At 40.7% G+C, this 8,024-nt stretch overlaps 1 long non-coding RNA gene across 1 annotated transcript; it reads right to left on the bottom strand.

Moving 5' to 3' along the window:
- Positions 1,631-8,024, bottom strand: LOC8081693. Its single transcript, XR_002452153.1, has 3 exons — positions 6,552-8,024; positions 2,057-2,427; positions 1,631-1,960 (listed from the first exon to the last, which is right to left on the bottom strand). It is a non-coding gene; the product is annotated as an uncharacterized LOC8081693 (long non-coding RNA).

Raw genomic sequence — 8,024 nt, 5'->3', positions numbered from 1 at the left:
TGAGGAATTACTTGAGAGCAGCATGGTCTGAATAGATGATTATCTTTGCCCCCACCAAGTAAGATCTCAACTTGTCTATAGCAAAGAAAACAGCCAAAAGCTCTTTTTCCTGTGGTCTAGACAAGGTTTTGCTAGCGTAGGATATGGCATAATGCTTTTTATCCTTCGTTTGTCTAAAACGGCACCAACCGCAAAATCGCTAGCATCACACATGATCTCAAAAGGAAGATTCCAATCAGGTGGTTGGATAATCGGGGCTGAGATGAGTGCTTTCTTAAGAGTTTGAAAAGATTCTTGACACTCATCACTAAAGATGAAAGGTGCATCCATAGATAGGAGACTAGTTAGGGGTCTAGCAATTTGAGAGAAGTTCTTGATAAAGCGTCTATAGAACCCTGCATGCCCCAAAAAGCTACGGATTCATGTCACATTCGTGGGAGGTTGAAGTTTTTCAATAACTTCAATCTTTGCTTTGTCCACCTCTATACCATGTTCCGACACTTTATGTCCTAGCACTATTCCTTCCTGAACTATAAAATGACATTTCTCACTACTGGAAACTCGAATACTCCTGTGTGTGTGAAAACTCACAGAAAAAGGCGAATATGCACAGAAAATTATTTTTCTGACGGTGTACCGTCAGAAAATAACACACAGAAATATAATGACGGAAAAATCTAATTTTTCTGTGAGTTCGCCGTCAGAAATAGTTTTTCTGTCGGTACGTGACCTACAGAAAAATTATGCTCGCCCAGATTAAAATTTAATCTTCTGTGCGCATATCCACACAGAAAAATAATATTACACGCACACGAAAAAGAAGCCAATTGCATAGGGAAAACATGTATTTTTCTGTCGGTCTAGTGAACTCACAGAAAAATATCTTTTGCCCAAATGCAGGAACCCTCACAGGAAAAAGTTACGCACACAGGAAGAATATTCTATTTTGAAACTATAGCAATAGCATATATATTAAAATATATATTTTCCACACTATAATTTCATGACACATCACAAATGTTCTGACATCAATACATATAGGATACATCACAATATGGTCTCCAAATATTCAACAAATTCCATAGACGATGTCCAAATGTTCCGACGTCGATACATTCAAAAGCATTACCATCTCAGCTCAGTGGTTCAAGTTTCAACCAAGATGACTAAACTACCAGCGCATCATTGAGTCATATAAGTAAGACCATAGCTAAAGATTAGAGTGCTACTAGTTACATTCAAAAGCATTACCACAGCTAAAGATTAGAGCCTCCAACTAGTTAATGTACAAAAGCACAACACTACAAAAGAAGAAACCACCATCACATCCATGTTTTGCAACTAAACAGCACCATCAAATCGATGCATGATCTCCATTGTTGTCGGAACCTTGATTGTTGGCAACATCTCTAGCATGAAGGTCTTCATTGGTGTGCCCAAAATCATTGGCATTGTTGGCAGATTCCGAGACAGCATGAGAAGAACCAGTTGCCTGAATGTGAACAAAATTACATTAGATTCTACATGGAATTTTCTCCCAATAATATATCACTTTTAGCAAAGGCTCTAAATTTGATGTAAAGTCATTTGAATATGGTACCATGATTTGAACAAGGTTTATTGTGTTTAAACTGCTAGTTTTCAAGGTTGAAACACTGCAAACCTACATAAGGCCATTTCCTCACTGCAATAGCTATGCAAATTCACTGCAGTAGCTATACAACAATCAACATGAGGCCACTTCCTCACTGCTGCACTGTTTGTTGCCATTCCGAATAGTACCCCACAAAATACTAATTAGTTTGTGCTTCCATTCCATCTTAAGATCTCTAAGTGATGGATCTGATAGCTACAAAACATGTTGGTAGTGGAATGAAGATATACTCACAATTGCTTGTGTAGCGGACAAGCGTCGTAACGCTTCTTCTGGTACTACCCTTCCTGTGTCCTCACAAAGTTTCTACAAGTGTATTGCAAGCATAGAAATTTCAGATTGAAATCATAAGATAATTCACATATAACATTAGTGAAGTATTTACAAGACCAGTGCACATACCAATACCAAGTCTACAAGAACTTTGTTTTGCTGTAGTGCATTGTCTTTTTCACGATTCTCTTGTTCTAGCCTTCCATTTGCACGACGTAGCTGTTCCATTTCGCGAGACATGTTTTCCATAGTCATTGAATTTGATGGGAACACACTTCTTTCCCTTCTGGCTGCCCTAACATCTGAAGACTTAACAGCACCATTGGCTATGGCAAGACGCCCATGCTTTCTCGGGCCACCACTAGACACATCATATAGTGCCTTCCCATTCAAATATTGCTCTTGCTCGACCTCACATGCCCATCCACTTCCATGTCTACACCATCTCTATCCTCTTCGTTTGCACATTATGTCCTCTTAACAGCAACAAGATAGTCGTCCTATATGCACACACCCGAACAAGGTAACAGTCATGGACAATTTCATGATCTTCTAGAAAATCATACATGCAGATAGAAAGTTTGTTTATTAAGCTAAAGAACATAACTCTAAATAGGAAACATGTTCTACAAATGTACAGATAGGCAAAACTCGCTAACATAGTATTCTGAAATTTCTGGACTGCAGCAAGATTGTCACTTAAATAAATCATAACTAGAGTTCTAGATCACAAAAAATTATGTACTTTAACACTTTGGAAAGCTTAAGAAGTTCTCCATATCTTTCCAGTTGTAACATAGGTCTGATTCTTAAGTCAACAGGGTGAAAAGGCACAAAGAAGCATTGCTGCGCACATATGAACATAACCTGACAGGAAACTTCAGAATTTCATATCTTTTTTTTTAGATAATGGATAAAAAACATCCGGCCTCTACATCCGAGGATGTACGCAGCCACTTATTACAAGGTTTGGGATTATACAATGACCAGGACTAAAGTAAACAATGAATATGTTTCCATCCTTTATTAGAAACTTCTAGAGCAATTGTCTCTAATCTCTTGCTTATCGAAGATAGGAAGTCCCTGATTTGGTCATCACGCTGCAGCGGGGCCCAGAAGCGTAGCCAATATGCTCCTCTGAAAATAATCTGCATAATAGAGTTAGTTTTGAGTTTGTTAAAAATAACATCATTACGGCAACGCCAGATGGCCCAGCACATGGCAGCTACCCCAACCCAAATCACCTCTCTAAGCTTCATACTCTGATTACAAAGCCAGGTACCAAACATGTGGTTGATAGACCTAGGTGGGTTTAAACTAGTAGCAAAGAAAATAATCCTCCAAATCGTCTTGGTGAAAGGGCAATCAATGAATAAGTGTTGCATAGTCTCATTCATATTACAACAGACACATTTCTGGCTCCCTTTCCAATTCTTCCTAGCGAGGTTGTCTTTGGTAAGAACGACACCTCTTTGTAGGAACCAAAGAAAGATTTTGATCTTTAGAGGAATTTTTATTTTCCAGAGTTTCTTGTGGAAAAAAGGTGGTCGAGTATCAATGAGATGGAGATACAGAGAGCGGACAGAGAATAACCCAGATTTGCTTAAGCTCCACCTAAAATAGTCCGACCCCACCTCCAAAACCACATTAGAAATTTGTGCTACTAAATTAAGCCAATCTAATAGGTTGTTGCCCACTAGAGCCCTCCGAAAATGGATGTTGAGGGGGGTAGTGGTTAACACTTTGGAAACAGTAGCGTGGCGATCACATACTATATTATAAAGGGAAGGGTATTTTACTTTTAGAGGCTTAACTCCCACCCATGTGTCGTCCCAGAACCTTGTCTTAGTTCCGTCTCTAACATCAAAGGAACCTTTATTCAGCACCTCATCTTTAATACGCATGAGGCCTCTCCAAAAATGTGAATCATTGGGTTTGGCTTTGACTTGGGTAAGGGTTTTGGATCCTAGGTATTTATTAGACAAAAGGGACTGCCATAAGCCCTGTGCGTTGAGTAGACTTACCAACCACTTGGACAATAAGCATTTATTTTGTAATTGTAAGTCCAAAATACCTAGACCCCCTTGGTCCTTAGGACGACATAATATGTCCCATCTGGCGAGTCTATATTTATGCTTATCAGCAGATCCTTGCCAGAAGAACCTTGATCTAAAAAAGTCAAGGTTCTTGAGAACTTCCTTAGGAATCTCAAAGAAAGACATCATAAACATGGGCAGGCTACTTAAGACTGAATTTAGCAAGACCAGTCTTCCCCCATAAGACAGGTATTTCGCTTTCCAGCAAGAGAGTTTCTTTTGGAAACGTTCTTCTATTACTCTCCAATCAGAGTTCAGAAGCTGTCTATGGTGCATTGGGATTCCCAAATATCTACAGGGATATTCCCCAGCCTTACACCCAAAAAGACTAGTATAAAAGAGCTCCATCTCTCTAGCTGCACCATAGCAGAAAATTTCACTCTTGTGGAAGTTGATCTTAAGCCCAGATAATTGCTCGAAAGCACATAGCAAAAGTTTCAGATTCTTTGCTTGTTCTGGGTCGTGGTCTATGAAGATGATGGTGTCATCTGCATATTGTAGAATAGATAGACCATCATCAACCAGATGGGGGATGACTCCACGTATTTGTCCATCGGCTTTTGCTCTATTGATAAGAAGAGCAAGCATATCAGCTACGATGTTAAATAAAATGGGGGACATGGGATCACCCTGCCTAAGACCACGTTTGGTCTGAAAGTAGGGACCAACATCATCATTGACTTTGATCCCCACACTTCCCCCAGAGACCATACTCTCTATCCACCTACACCATTTAGGGGAAAACCCTTTCATGCGTAAGGTTTGCTGTAAGAAAGACCACTTGACCTTATCATAAGCCTTTTCGAACTCAATTTTGAAGATGACCCCATCTTGTTTTTTAGTATGCAATTCATGGATAGTTTCATGTAAAATCACTACTCCTTCCATGATATTCCTGCCCGGCATAAAGGCAGTCTGTGTTGGGCTCACCACAGATTTCGCCACCGTATTCAGTCTGTTTGTGCCTACTTTAGTGAATATTTTAAAACTCACATTGAGGACACAAATTGGTCTATATTGCTGAATTTTAGTAGCATTATGAATTTTTGGAATCAAGGTAACGATTCCAAAATTCAGGCTATAAAGGTTCAGAGTCTCTCGATGGAGAGCAGTAAAGAGGTGTAGCAGATCGTCCTTCATGACTCCCCAAAACACCTGATAGAATTCCGCAGGGAATCCATCCGGGCCTGGAGCTTTATTATGCTCCATCTGGAATATAGCGTCCCTCACCTCATTTTCGGTGAAAGGGCTAGTGAGGATATCATTTTCTTCCGGAGATACTTGTGGAATATCTAAATTTTGATCTTCCATGAGTGAGATCTCGGAATGTTCAGGTGGCCCGAAGAGATTTTTGTAATATGATGTAATGTGTCGTTTGAGGCACTCATCGCCAACCACAGTACCTAGATCATCTTCCAGTTTATATATGTGCTGTTTACGGTGTTTCCCATTGGCCACCAGATGGAAGAAGCGAGTGTTAGCATATCCCTCCAAAAGGGTTTTGACTTTGGCTCGCTCATACCATTTCAACTCCTCTTCTCTAAGAAGGGAAACTAGGCGCTCTTTCAGAGAGTGTTTAAGATTAATTTCTTTATCAGAGAGGTGAGTATCCTCCGCTTTCTTTTCAAGAATATCTAAATGAGCTAGCAGGGATTTTTTCTCCTTTCTATATGTCCCTGCAGTGTGTTTAGCCCAGCCTCTTAGATGTTGTCTGAGCCCCCGGATTTTAGACTGCCAGCGTTCTAACGGGGTCAATTCAGAGCATGGGGCCTGCCAAATTTTGGCGACCATTTTGTAAAAACCATCACGTAACAACCAGCCCCTCTCAAATTTAAAAGGGCGGTTTTGGAACTGATGGGTAGAGGCTCCTGTGTTAAGCACTAAGGGAGTATGATCTGAAATATTTCTTTCTCTAGATTCGACAGTCGACAGCGGGAACTGAGATTCCCATTCAGTGCTTACAAGGACTCTATCTAACTTCTCGAAAGTTGGGTGATCCCCTGGCCCCGCCCAAGTATATTGGCGGCCTGACATCACAATCTCCTTAAGATCCAGGGATTCGATGACAGCATTAAAAAGATTAGGCCATTTGTGGTCAAAATCCCCTGAACTCTTATCCTGTGGACCACGCATTATATTAAAATCCCCCCCCCTATCATATACGGCAGAGGATCTCTGGAACAAGTATTGGCGAGCTCCGCAAGGAAGGCACATTTGTTTTGTGCTTGAGCTGGCCCATAGACTGAAAATAAATTAAACTTGAAATCATTTAATTTGCATCTGAGGGTGAACTTAACGTAGAAGTCTCCCTCGTCGATGGCGCCAATATCAAAAATATTTAAGTCCACACCTAGCAGCATACCCCCTGATCTGCCATGGGGGGGCATGGTGTGCCAAAGAAAGTCATGACCCCCACTCATTGTCCAACAAAAAAATATTTGTTCTTTGACATAGCTTACTCCCATTCCTAATTATACAAGTGAGTTATGGTCTCAAACACGCCTAGAGAATTATACAAGTGAACATACCATGCGTTGTTGGGCTTTGCGGCTAATGATTGGACCACATCTACCATTGCTATCCAAACTTTTCATGCCAGATTTCTTCTAGAGAGCGGACAACATCTTTTCTAAGCTCTTTGGCACACAATTGCCGATAGAAAAAACTAAGCTCAGCCAAACAACGCCACACATTATCTGGCCAAAACCCACGAAACACTACAGGGAGCAACCTTTCCATAAAGATGTGATAATCATGACTTTTTAGTCCAAAAATTTTCTTTTGCAGCAGATTCACACCACGCTTCAGATTGGATGCATATGAGTCAGGGAACTGCATTTCTTTGAACCATTGCAGGATGGTTGGCTTAACATCTTTGTGAACACAGAATGGACCTCTAGGCCTATCCCACTGCCCATTGCTCTTTTGCACCAAATGCATGGAAGGACGATTACATATAATAGCCAAATCTAGCATAGCTTTCACATTATCTTTGGTCTTTTCAGCTATATCAAAACATGTGTTCCATATGGCTTCACCCATATTCTTTTCATTATGCATCACATCAATATTATGTGGAAGTAGCAACTTATGGAAATATGGAAGCTACCTAAAACATAGTACATGTGTCCAATTGTGCAATCTACCGTAGCTTTGTGTATCACCAACAAACTGGTTCACATGGGCTTGCAATTCCTCCCCTGTTAAGTACCTAGGTGCCTCATCAAACACCTTGGTGTTCTTGCGAAAAGCATTAGCTTCATTTCTAAATGGATGATCTTTAGGCAAGAAACGCCTATGGGTATCAAACCAGCAAGCCTTATGACCATTATGGAGTAGAAATCCTCGACAGCCACACCCATATGGGCATGACAACCTACCATGGGTGTTCCAGCCAGAAAAGTCCCCATATGCCATAAAGTCATGTACTGACCAAAGGTAGATTCCTCTCATTGTAAACTCCTCCTTCAACGAAGAATCCCATGTTGTGACCCCTTTCCACAGTTCTTGAAATTCATCAACTAAGGGTTGCATTAAAACATTCAATTTTCTACCAGGATGCTCCGGCCCAGGAACAACAAGTGCAAGAAAAATATACTCAGACCTTAAGAGTGTGCCAGGAGGTAGGTTCAGTGGGGTCACAAAGATTGGCCACAACATGAGTAAGGCACAGCACTCACATCAAATGGTTGGAAACCATCTGTTGCTACTGCAAGGCGAACATTTATTTTTTCGCTTGCAAATTCTGTAAAGTCCACATTAAATTGTTGCCAAGCCTCTCCGTCACAAGGGTGCACCATCTTACCACATGTTGTGGGACTATATGATCTCATTAACTTGGCTGTCTCCCCATGTAGATAAAGCCTTTGCAGCCTATCTATGATTGGAAGATAGCGCAAAACATTGCGTGCAACCTTTGTTCGCCCTTCCACATACCGATTAGCACCACAAAAATCACATTTATCTTTGTCCTTGTTATCTTTGTAGAATAGCATGCAATT

This window comes from Sorghum bicolor, chromosome 4 (genome assembly GCF_000003195.3).
Source record: "Sorghum bicolor cultivar BTx623 chromosome 4, Sorghum_bicolor_NCBIv3, whole genome shotgun sequence".
Lineage (NCBI taxonomy): Eukaryota > Viridiplantae > Streptophyta > Magnoliopsida > Poales > Poaceae > Sorghum > Sorghum bicolor.
This window is presented reverse-complemented; position numbering and strand designations above follow the sequence as displayed.